The 12,570-nt window shown below is 37.6% G+C and overlaps 1 pseudogene; it reads right to left on the bottom strand.

Moving 5' to 3' along the window:
- The window catches only part of LOC105538455, a 55,133-nt pseudogene extending 42,776 nt beyond the window's left edge, over window positions 1-12,357 (bottom strand).
- Between the last annotated feature and the right edge of the window lie 213 nt (window positions 12,358-12,570).

Below are 12,570 nucleotides of genomic sequence, written 5' to 3'. Positions count from 1 at the left end.
AAAAAAAAAAAAGATGTGTGTGTTAGATAACATTATTCTGTTATCAAAACTCTGCATAGCTTCAAATCTCATTCAAAGTAAAATCCAAAGCCTTCCTGCCAGTTTCCAGGGACCATCCCATCACAACTGGCTGTCCATTACTTCTCTAACCTCCCTCCTCCTGCACTCCCTTCCACCCGCTCTGCTCCAGGTGGAGTGACCCCCCTGCCACACCACATACACTCCTGGCTCCTCCTTTTTATATCCTGTTGCAGACATTGGGGATAACATTTGAGTGGGAAGATATAAAATTCACATGTTAATTTTAAATGTTACTTGTAAGAGTCTTTTTTTTCAGCTGAGTCAGTTTAGATTTATTCAAACCACTCAGGTTTATTACAAAAGGACTGGACCCTTTCTCATTGGTCTGTTGGATTCTGCTCCCAAATCATGAAGAAGTACAAAAACTTTGCCTAGGCATTATAACTGATAAATAAATAATAACATAATTACCACTCTACTCTTATGGTAAATTATTTTTTATGATAGTTTCTAGTAGCTTAATAGTCATCCTGTTAAATACACATACAGATAGTCCCCAACTTGGATGGTTCAACTCAAGATTTTTTTCAACATTACAATGGTGCAAAAGCAATATCCATTCAGTAGAAACCATACTTTGAGTACCCATAAAACCATCCTGTTTCCCACTTTCAGTACAGTATTCCATATATTACATGAGATATTCAATAATGTATTATAAAATAGGTTTTGTGCCAGATGAGCTTGCCCAACTCTAGGCCACTGTAAGTGTTATGAGCATATTTAAGGTAGGGTAGGCTAAACTATGATGTTTGGCAGGTTATGTGTATCAAAGACATTTTCGACTTACAATTTTTTTCAACTTATGGTGGGTTTATCAGGACACAACCCCATCATAAGCCAAGGAGCACCTGTGTACATCTGTAGTTCCATGCAAAATTATAGTCTAATTAATCCACCAATAGGTACAAGATAAGCTTGCTCCTTTAACCTTCCTTAGGAAATTAACTTGGACTCAGACAGCATTAAATAGATTCTGAAAATGTCAACATGCCCTAAGTCACCTTTTGACTTGAAGAACTCTGTCTTTGATTTGTAGTTAATGAATTATAAAAAGAGAAAAACTTTCTGGACACCAAGCTAACAATCAATAAATTTATCTCGGTCCTTATAGATAAAGTACTCATATAAATTTGCTTCCCCATTTCCAATACAAGCAAGTGTGATGAGAGAAAAACCCAGGGTGCTAGATTTTCACCAATATGAGACAAGCAAAAGAAAGATCCCACAAGTCCTTTTCTATATAGAGGCAGGGTGGGAGTGGTGGAAATATTCACTGTGCATGCCATGGGCTAAGCTAGTGGGGAAAAAAAAAATAAGCAACAGTTTTTATAAACTTTAGATAAGTATGGAGAAAATTACACTGCAAAAAACTGCTGCTGCATATGAATGTACACACACATATATACACATGATAAAATAACCATGAGTGAGGCGTATGTTTCTAGGGAGGCAATCAATGTTGGGTTCCTTTCTTTCCTCACTTTGCTAAATTGGTCAAAGGAGTCCAGGGAAACCAGTTTTCTCTCTAAACAAATGCACAAGAAGGACTCCCAGATGGGCTGACTTTCTAGGTTGGCAAACCAAAACGGTGACATTATAAACATTGAACATGTGAAAAAAGGAAAGGCGCAAGCAAAAGCCAATCCACTTACTATTTCTTACTAGAGTAATAGTGACAAGGGCCTCTGAGAGAGGTATAAGCGTGCATGCACGTGTATGTATAGTATGATTTTTAAAACTAAGTAAAGTAGTATAATAAAAATTAGGAAATGCCAAAAGAGATTTTAATATCATTGGAGTATATTTTAAATTTTTTCATTCAACAAATTAGCACCTTTTGAAAAAAGTGGCAAAATTATATTATTTACAAGATAATCACTAGATCTATAAACACCCTAATTCACAGTGGTGTGATCTAGAACCCAAGTTTAAAGTTGCATAATGAATACTAATACTTTCTTTCAATCTTACAAATATATCTCTGGAAAAAGTATATATACATGTATACATATGTGTGTATGTGCATATGTGTGTACACATACACATATCGTGGTGGGGGTGTGCATGTATCAACCTAATATATATAGGCTAAAATAAGTGTTCTGAGCATATTTAAAGTAGGGTAGGCTAAACTATGATGTTCACATATTATGTGTATTATGTGTACACATTTTTGACTTACAGTATCCCTATGCATATATATATAGACACATTTAGACATTAGATCAAAAGTCCAAATTTTATGTCCTTGATAAATAAGATGTCCATAAGAAATCCTAATCATTCCAAAGGTAATCACAAACTGAAAGACCTCCAATAATAAATTGTGCTCCCACTACTATTTCCCCGGGAAGCTCCTTAAAAACCCATCCTTTCCCTGTGCCCGAGTTTTCCCATTTGCAACATGTAAGTGTCTTTGTCCATTCAGGTTGCTGTAACAAAATGCCATAAGCTAGTGGTTTAAAAACAATAGCAATTTATTTCTTGCAGTTATGGAGGCTGGAAAGTTCAAAGATCAAAGTGCCAGCAGATCTGGTGTCCGGTGAAGTTCTGTTTCCTGATTCATAGATGGTACCTTCTCCCTGTGTAGAAGGTACAAAGAAGATAGCAGAAGGCCTTAGCCCTATTTTATGAGGGTACTATTCCCATTTATGAAGGTTCTGCCCTCATGACCTTATCATCTCCCATAGGCTCCACCTCCTAATGCCATCATCTTGAGGGTTAGGATTTCAACACATGTACTTGGCAAGACACAAACATTCAAACCATAACAGTAGGTTTCTTATTGCAGATTAAAAAACTGACCCTGAATATAGCAATAGTGAAAAGATGCCCAGCATCTAAATGGCCCCAGTGACTCAAGGGTCCAAAATGATTTTAATTCTTGTGATTTTAAAGCTATGTCTGTTTGGGACAAGTAAAAAACAACAAAGCCGGGTGCAGTGGCTTATGCCTATAATCCCAGCACTTTGGGAGGCCGAGGCAGGTGGATCACCTGAGGTCAGGAGTTTGAGACCAGCCTGGCCGACATAGTGAAACCCCATCTCTACTAAAAATACAAAACTTAGCTGGGCATGGTGGCACATGCCTGTAATTCCAGCTATTCAGGAGGCTGAGGCAGGAGAATCACTTAAACCTGGGAGGTGGAGGTTGCAATAAGCCAAGATCATGCCCCTGCACTTCAGTGTGAGCAACAGAGTGAGACTCCAGTCAAAAAAAAAAAGTCAAATTCCACACTTTAAATCATCAATAATATAACAGGCAATAAACCTCTGTGTTTACAGTATCAATTTGACTTTTACAAATCCTACTTAACTTTCTTTCAAATGAAAAAGATATGTTGCTTTTTAAATAATCTTTCACAGCAAAGTCTCAGGATACAAAACCAATATGCAAAAATCACAACCATTCCTATACACCAACAACAGGCAGGCAGAGAGCCAAATCATGAATGAACTCCCATTCACAATTGCTACAAAAAGAATAAAATACCTAGGAATATGGCTAACAAGGGAAGAAGTGAAGAACCTCTTCAAGGAGAACTACAAACCACTGCTCAAAGAAATCAGAGAGGACACAAATAAATGGAGAAATATTCCATGCTCTTGGATAGGAGAATCTATATCCTGAAAAGGGCCATACTGCCCAAAGTAGTTTATAGATTCAATGCTATTCTTATTAAACTACCACTGACATTCTTTACAGAATTAGAAAAAAACTATTTTAAAATTCAAATGGAACCAAAAAGAGCCTGAATAGTCAAGACAATCCTAAACAAAAAGAACACAGCTGGAGGTATCATGCCACCCGACTTCAAACTATCCTATAAGGCTACAGTAACCAAAACAGCATGGTACTGGTACAGAAAGAGACACATAGACCAATGGAACAGAATAGAGAACTCAGAAATAAGACTGCACACCTACAACCATCTGATCTTCAACAAACCTGACAAAAAGAAAAAGCAATGGTGAAAGGATTTCCTATTTAATAAATGGTGCTGGGAAAACTGGCTATCCATATGCAGAATATTGAAATGGGAACCCTTCCTTAAACCATAGACAAAAATTAACTCAAGATAGATTAAAGACTTAAATGTAAAACCCAGAACCATAAAAACCCTAGAAGAAAATCTAGGCAATACCATTCAGGATATAGGCATGGGCAAAGATTTCATGATGAAAATGCCAAAAGCAATTGCAACGAAAGTAAAAATTGATAAATGGGATCTAATTAAATTAAAGAGCTTCTGCACAGCACAAGAAATTATCAGAGGGAAGAGATAACCTACGGAATGGAAGAAGATTTTTGCAATCTATCCATCTGATGAAGGCCGAATATCTAGAGTCTACAAGGAACTTAAACAAATTTGCAAGGAAAAAGGCAAACAACCCAATTAAAAACTGGGCAAAGGACATGAACTGACACTTCTCAAAAGAAGACATACATGCAGCCAACAAACATGAAAAAAAGCTCAACATCACTGATTATTAGAGAAATGTAAATCAAAACCACAGTGAGATATCACCTCGTGCCAGTCAGGAATAGCTGTTATTAAAAAGTCAAAAAACAGGTGCTGGCGAGGTTGTGGAGGAAAAGGGATGCTTTTGCACTATTGGTGGGAGTGTAAATTAGTTCAACCATTGTGGAAGACAGTGTGGTGATTCCTCAAAGACCTAGAGGCAGAAAAACCATTCGACCCAGCAATCCCATTACTAGGTATATGCCCAAGGGAATATACATCATTCTATTATAAAGATACATGCATACGTATGTTCATTGCAGCAGTATTCACAATAGCAAAGACATGGAATCAACCTAAATGCCCATCAGTGATAGACTGGATAAAGAAAATGTGGTACATATATACCATGGAATAGTGTGCAGCCATAAAAAGGAGTAAGATCATGTCCTTTGTAGGGACATGGATGGATTTGGAAGCCATTATCCTCAGCAAACTAATTCAGGAACAGGAAACCAAACACCACTTGTTCTCACTTGTAAGTGGGAGTTGAATGATGAGAACATATGGACACATGGTAAGAAACAACACACACTGGGGCCTGTTGGAGGGTGTGGGGTGGGAGGAGGGAGAGCATCAGGAAGAATAGCTAATGGATGCTGGGCTTAATACGTAGGTGATGGGACGATTTGTGCAGCAAACCATCATGGTACACATTTATCTATATAACAAACCTGCACATCTTGCACATGTACCCCTGAATTTAAAATAAAAGTTTAAGAAAAAAATAAAAATAATCTTTCAGAGTAACTGCTATTTTCACAACAGCCAGTTCATCCCCTTAACCCTTTCACAAGTTTAAAACTCAAGAGAAACATAATGTTGGCCTCAAAAGTAATCTGAAGAACATTCTGATTCACTAAAGATTACCAACACATAGTAGCACACATAGAAAGGTTAGAGGCATTTTCATCCAAACCAAAGCAATAGATTTCTGTTGAATGCATCTGATGTGGAGGGCACTAAAGGGATAAACATAAAAGAATCTCATTCTTTGAAGTGTTTACAATTTAGTTACTGGGTAGACATAAGAAAACTACATAAAAATTGTTTTTATTTTAAGAACCAACACCATTAAAAATAGGCAAATGACATGTACACTTCTTAAAAGAAGAAATGCAAACAGCTAATAAACCACATGAAAAAAATGTTCAACATCACTATCAGAAAAATGCAAATTAGGCCAGGCACAGTGGCTCATGCCTGTAATCCCAGCACTCTGGGAGGCCAAGGCAGGCAGATCACCTAAGGTCAGGAGTTTGAGACCAGCCTGGCCAACATTTGTCTTGAAACAAATGACAATGGAAACACATAGGTCCAAAATCAAAACCTGTGAGACACAGCAAAAACAATGCTAACAGGAAAGTTTATAGCTATAAGTGCCTACATCAAAAAACAAGAAAAATTTCAAATAACAACCTAATAATGCATTTTAAAGAACAAGAGCAAGCCAAATCCAAAATTAGAAGAAAAGAAATAATAAAGATCAGAACAGAAATAAATAAATTTGAAATGAAGAATACAAAATATCAATGAAACAAAAAGTTGGTTTTTTGAAAAGTTAAACAAAATTCAGAAACCTTTAGCCAGACTAAGAAAAAAGAGAGAAGATCCAAATAAATAAAATCAGACACAAAAAGAAGACATTGCAACTGATACTGCAGAAATTCAAAGGCTCATTAGTGGTTGTTATGAGCAACTATATGCCAATAAATTGAAACATCTAGAAGAAATTGATAAATTCCTAGACACATGCAACCTACCAAGATTGAACCATGAGGAAAGCCAAAACCTGAACAGACAAGTAACAAGATTGAAGCCATAATAAAAAGTCTCCTAGGCTGGGCACAGTGGCTCATGGCTGCAATCCCAGCACTTTGGGAGGCTGAGGCAGGCAAATCACAAGGTCAGGAGTTCAAGACTAGCCTGGTCAACATGGTGAAGCCCCATCTCCACTAAAAATACAAAAAATTAGCTGAGTATGGTGGCAGACACCTGTAATCCCAGCTACTCGGGAGGCTGAGGCCACAGAATCACTTGAACCTGGGAGGTAGAGGTTGCAGTGAGCGGAGATCATGCCACTGCATTCCAGCTGGGGTGACAGTGTGAGACTCCGTCTCAAAAAAAAAAAAAAGTCTCCTAGTAAAGAAAAGCCTGCAACTCAATGGCTTCACTGCTGAATTCTACCAAACATTTAAAGGAGAAATAATACCAATCCTACTCAAACTATTCCAAAAAATAGAGGAGAGAATCCTTCTAAATTCATTCTATAAGGCCAGAATTACCCTGATACCAAAACCAGACAAAGACACATCAAAATCAGAAAACTGTAGCCCAATATCTCTGATGAATATTGATGCAAAAATCCTCAACAAAATACTAGCAAACTGAATTCAACAATACATTAAAAAGATCATTCATCATAACCACTGGAATTTATTCCTGGGATGCAAGGATGGTTCAACAATCTGCAAATCAGTCAGTGTGGTACATCATATCAACAGAAGGACGGACAAAAACTATATGATCATTTCAATTGATGCTGAAAAAGCATTTAATAAAATTCGACATCCCTTTCTGATAAAAACCCTAAAAAATATGGGTATAGCAGAACATACCTCAACACAATAAAAGCCATATATAACAGACCCATAGCTAGTATCATACTAAATGAGGAAAAACTTAAAGCCTTTCCTGTGCTTTGGAACACAACAAGAATGCCCACTTTCACCACTGTTATTTGACATAATACTGGAAGTCCTAGCTAGAGCAATCAGACAAGAGAAAGAAATAAAGGGCATTCAAATTGGAAAGGAAGAAATCAAAGTATCCTTATTTGTGGATGATATGATATTATATTTGGAAAAACTTAAGATTCCACCAAAAAAAAAACTATTAGAACTGACACATTCTATAAAGTTGGAGGATATAAAATCAACATACAAAAATCAGTAGCATTTCTACATGAGAACAGTAAACCTAAAAAATCCAAAAAGTAATACCATTTATAATAGCGACACATAAAATTAAATATCCAGGAATTAAAGAAGGAAAAGATCTATATAATGAAAACTACAAAACACTAATGAACTAAATTGAAGAAGACACCAAAAAATGGAAAGATATTTCATATTCATGGATTGGAAAAATAAATTTTGTTAAAATGTTCATACTACCCAAAGCAATCTACAAATTCAGTGCGATCCCTATCAAAATACCAATGACATTCCTCACATATATAGGAAAAAAAAAAACCCTAAAATTTATATGGAACCACAAAAGACCCAGAATAGCCAAAATGATGCTAAGCAAAAAGAGCAAACCTGGAGGAATCCCATTATCTGACTTCAAATTATACTACATAGCTGTACTAACCAAAACACCATACTACTGGCATAAGAGCAGACGCCAATGGAACAGAATAGAGAACCCAGAAACAAATCCACACACTTATTGTGAACTCATTTTGGACAAAGGTGCCAAGAGCATACACTGAGGAAAAGATAGTCTCTTCAATAAACGGTGGTGGGAGAGCTGGCTATCCATATGCAGAAGAATGAAACTAGATCCCTATCTCCTGCCTTTTACAAAAATCTAATCAAAATGGATTAAAGACTTAAGTCTAAACCCTCAAACTATGAAACTACTACAAGAAAACATCAGGGAAACATTTCAGGACATTGTTCTGGGCAAAAATGTATCGAGTAATACCGCACAGGCACTGGCAACCAAAGCAAAAATGGATAAATGGGATTGCATCAAGTTAAAAAACTTCTGCACAGCAAAGGAAACAATCAACGAAGTTAAGAAATAACCCTATGGAAAGGAGTGCAACATCACTGATCATCAGAGAAATGCAGATCAAAACTACAGTGAGATATCATCTCATTCCAGTTAAAATGGCTTATATCCAAAAGACAGGGAATAACAAATGCTGGCAAGGATGTGGAGCAAAGGGAACACTGTTGACTGGGAATGTAAATTAGTACAATAACTACGAAGAACAGTTGGGAGGTTCCACAAAAAAACTAAAAATGGAGCTACCATACAATCTAGCAATCCCACTGCTGGGTATATACCTTAAAAAAAGATATCAGTATATCAAAGTGAAATCTACACTCCCATTTTTGTAGCAGCACTGTTCATAACATCCACAATTTGGAAACAACCTAAGTGTCCGTCACAGATGCATGGAAAAAGAAAATATGGTACTTATACACAAGAGTACTATTCAGCCATAAAAAAGAATGAGATCCTGTCATCTGCAAAAACATGGTCGGAACTGGAGGTCATTATGCTATGTGAAATAAACCAGGCACAGAAAGACAAACATTGCATGCTCTCATTTATTTGTGGAACGTAAAATTCAAAACAACCAAAATCATGGACATAGAGAGTAGAATGGTGGCTATCAGAGGCTGAGAAGAGTGGCAGGAGGATGAAGTGGGGATGGTTAATGGGTACAAAAAAAGTAGAAAGCATGAATAAGTCCTAGTATTTGCTAGCACAACAGGGTAACTACAGTTAATAATAATTGTACATTTTTAAATAACTAAAAGAGTATAATTGGATTGTTTACAACATAAAGGATAAATGTTTGATGGTATAGATCCCTCATTTTACATGATGTGATTATTACACATTGCATGGCTGTATTGAAACCTCTAATGTACCCCACAAATATATACACCTACTAGGTACCCGCACAAGTTAAAATTTAATTTTTAAAGCCTACAACAGATTTAAAAATAAAAACAAAAGACACCTGCACTCATATGTTTATTGCAGCACTACTTACAATAGCATAGTCATGGAACCAACCTAAATGTCCACCAACAGTTGATTGGATAAAGAAAATGTGGCATAGATACACCATGGAATACTATGAAGCCATAAAAAAGAATGAAATCATGTCCTTTGCAGCAACACGGATGGAACTGGAGGCCATTATCTTAAATGAACTAACACAAAAGCAAAAAAATCAAATATTGCATGTTCTCACTTATAAGTGGGAGCTAACCAAATGGCACATATGAACATAAAGATGGAGAAAAACAAAGCTATCATATAAAGTCTGGGGACTCCACAAAGGGGAGGACTGAAAAATTACATGCTGAGTACAATGTCCAATATTTGGGTGATGGGTACACTAGAAGCCCAACTCCTACCATTTCACATGTAATACCCATGTAACAGTCACATATACTCCCTGAATCTAAACTAATTAAAATTAAAGAATTTCAAATTAAACAGACTTAGCTATTATTTTTTTAAAACCTTTTAAATGAAAACTGCTAATCTAAGAAAACCTCCATTGCTTCTAATTACATGCTAATGAATATGAAAGCAGTGACACAGGATAAAATCATTCCTTTTTCCTGTAACCAGATTCAGTTAGCTGGGAAGCTGCCAAGCATTTTCTGTGACATGAAACAAAACCCTGGAACATAGCTATAAATGTATCCCCATACAATGTCTGCTAAGAATGAATGTTCTGTGATTTTTCTTTTTTGAACTTGAATAATGTGGCTCTCTCCAAAAGCATTTCAATGGTGCTGGGAGGCCAAACTGCTATTTCCAGATAACCCTAGGAGACCTTGGGTTACTTCCTATTCTGGCTAACTTTTGGCCCAGGGAAATCTTAGGGGATTTCTACCCCACTTCAGTAGGTCTTCAAGTAAGCCAAATTGGTCACTAGTCCCCAAAACTGGTTCCAAATGACAAAGAACCACAGGTTTAACTTAATCCCATTGCCTTCTCCTCACTTGGGTGACTGTTCCATTGACTATTTCTTCCATCTCACACCTCCATCTCTCCCCTTCCATTGGCTTTTCCTTCTGAGCCTATAAATATACTCCCTTCTAAAATAAGATATTTTATTGGGATACTAAGCTGCTCTCTCATCTCCTTATTTTCTCCTACAAATTTCTTGATGGAATAGCCTGTATTTATGAGCTCTACCTCTTCATCTCCCTTTATTCTTAATTACCAGGATGCAGCTACTTCGGCTGCCTTTATGCTGCTTAGCTAACACTATCCTGGAAGCCACCAGCCACCTTGTCACTGCTGTTTTAAAGATCTTTGTTCACTCCTTACCCTTTTGCTTTATGACATTAAAATTGTCTTCCTAATAAAAATAAATGAATAATAAAGAAAAAGGAAAGAGCAAAGAAAGAAAGAAAGAAAGAAAAAGAAATAAAATCGTCTTCCTTTGCCTGCTATGGCCATCCTCTTCCTGGGTTTTGCTCCCAACTCTGGCTATTCTTTCCTGGTCTCATTGGCGATACTTTCGTTAACCTCCTACTCATCAGCATTTATATCCCTACAGCTTTGGCCTGAATGTTTCTCCTTACTCTACTCACTCTCCCTGGGTGATCTCACCCATTCTTGGGGCTTCCCTAAACTCTCTTCACTGATGTCTCCCACAACTAAAACCACCAACTTCTCTCCCAAGCTCTAGGCTCATATTTCCAATAGCACACCTTGTCTCACTATCCAGAAGTCCCACAGGCTCTTAAATGTGCCCCCACATGACTCATTATCTCGGCCTCAAAATCTGCTTCTTCTCTTACTTTCTGTCTCAATGTGATTTTCATCCAACCAGTTGTCTGAACTTGAAAAACTCTATAATCTTTTATTTTCTCCCTTATTCCCTACACGTAATCTATGACATATAAATCCTGATTTATATCCATACGTTCCCCGTGAATTGTCTGAGTTCAGTCCCTGAATACCTCTTGCTTGATGTAGTCCAATAATTAGTAACTCATCTCTCCTTCTCCTCTCCCTGTCACTTCTTCCTCTTCTGCTCCCCTCCCCTCCTCTTTCCCTTCTCCCTCCCGCTTTCCCCTCCACAATGTTCCCAGGTTAATGACAGTTTCTTCATCAGGAGAAAAAAAACATAGAAATACAGTTAGCCCTGAGGGACTGGCACATTTCCCTAAGTAAACGCGTGGGAATATAAGGCAACAGAAAATGGATGGTGATTTGCTGGCCTAAAAAATAAATTAAAATTTTGTTGGCATATCAAATGAGGTCCTCTGTAATTGAGCTCCAACTCAGCTCACATTTACTCATTGCCTCGGATAATCCCAAAATGTGCACCACACTCAGCCACAGAGCATTCCCAGAATCAGCCATGTACTTTTGTTACACCACACTTGTGCTGGCGTAGTTCTCACTGCCTGAATGTACTGTACCTCACTCTTTCCCCACCAAGCAGATGCTTTCTCATGGTTCCAGGCACAGCTCAAATATCATCTCATATAGATTATCTCCTGACTTACATATAACTCCTCCTGCAATTTTCATCACTTCTGTGTTAGTCCATTTTGTGCTGCTATAACAAAATACTACAGACTGGGTAGTTTACAGAGAATGGAAATTTATTTCTCACAGTGCTGGAGGCTGAAAAGTCCAAGATCAAGTTACCAGCATCTGGTGAGGGCCTTCTTGCTGTGTCCTCACATGGCAGAAGAGCAACAGAGCATGAATCCACTCCCAAGAGTTGTTTTTATAGTGGCATTAATCTATTGATGAGAGCAGAGCCCTATGACCTAAACACCTCTCTTTGGCCCCACATCTCAATAATGTTGCATTGGGGATTACGTTTCCAACACATGAATTTTGGAGGGCACATTTAGACTACAGCAACTTCTTTTAGCACTCCCACAGAACTCCAGCTGTGTTCCTCTCCTAGCACTTAGTACTTGATTACCATTCCGAAATTGTGGCTGTGAGGTCATCTTCATTTTGCAAGAACCCAGCACAGTGCTTAGACTATGGGGAGGAGGGGAAACACCCTCAATAAACTCCCTTTCAACTGCTAGGGCTGGCCCGAGTAAAGAGACGATTTTGCCCTGCAGAAGCCTTAGGCCTGTTGCCTACATCAGACACAATGGAGCATGATGATTTATTGAGATATTAATTTGTACTTTCTTCCTGCTGCTATTGCTACTATCAGC

This window comes from Mandrillus leucophaeus, unplaced genomic scaffold (assembly GCF_000951045.1).
Source record: "Mandrillus leucophaeus isolate KB7577 unplaced genomic scaffold, Mleu.le_1.0 Scaffold192, whole genome shotgun sequence".
Taxonomy (NCBI): Eukaryota; Metazoa; Chordata; class Mammalia; order Primates; family Cercopithecidae; genus Mandrillus; species Mandrillus leucophaeus.
The sequence above is the reverse complement of the archived record's forward strand: the minus strand, read 5'-3'. Positions and strand labels throughout refer to the sequence as shown.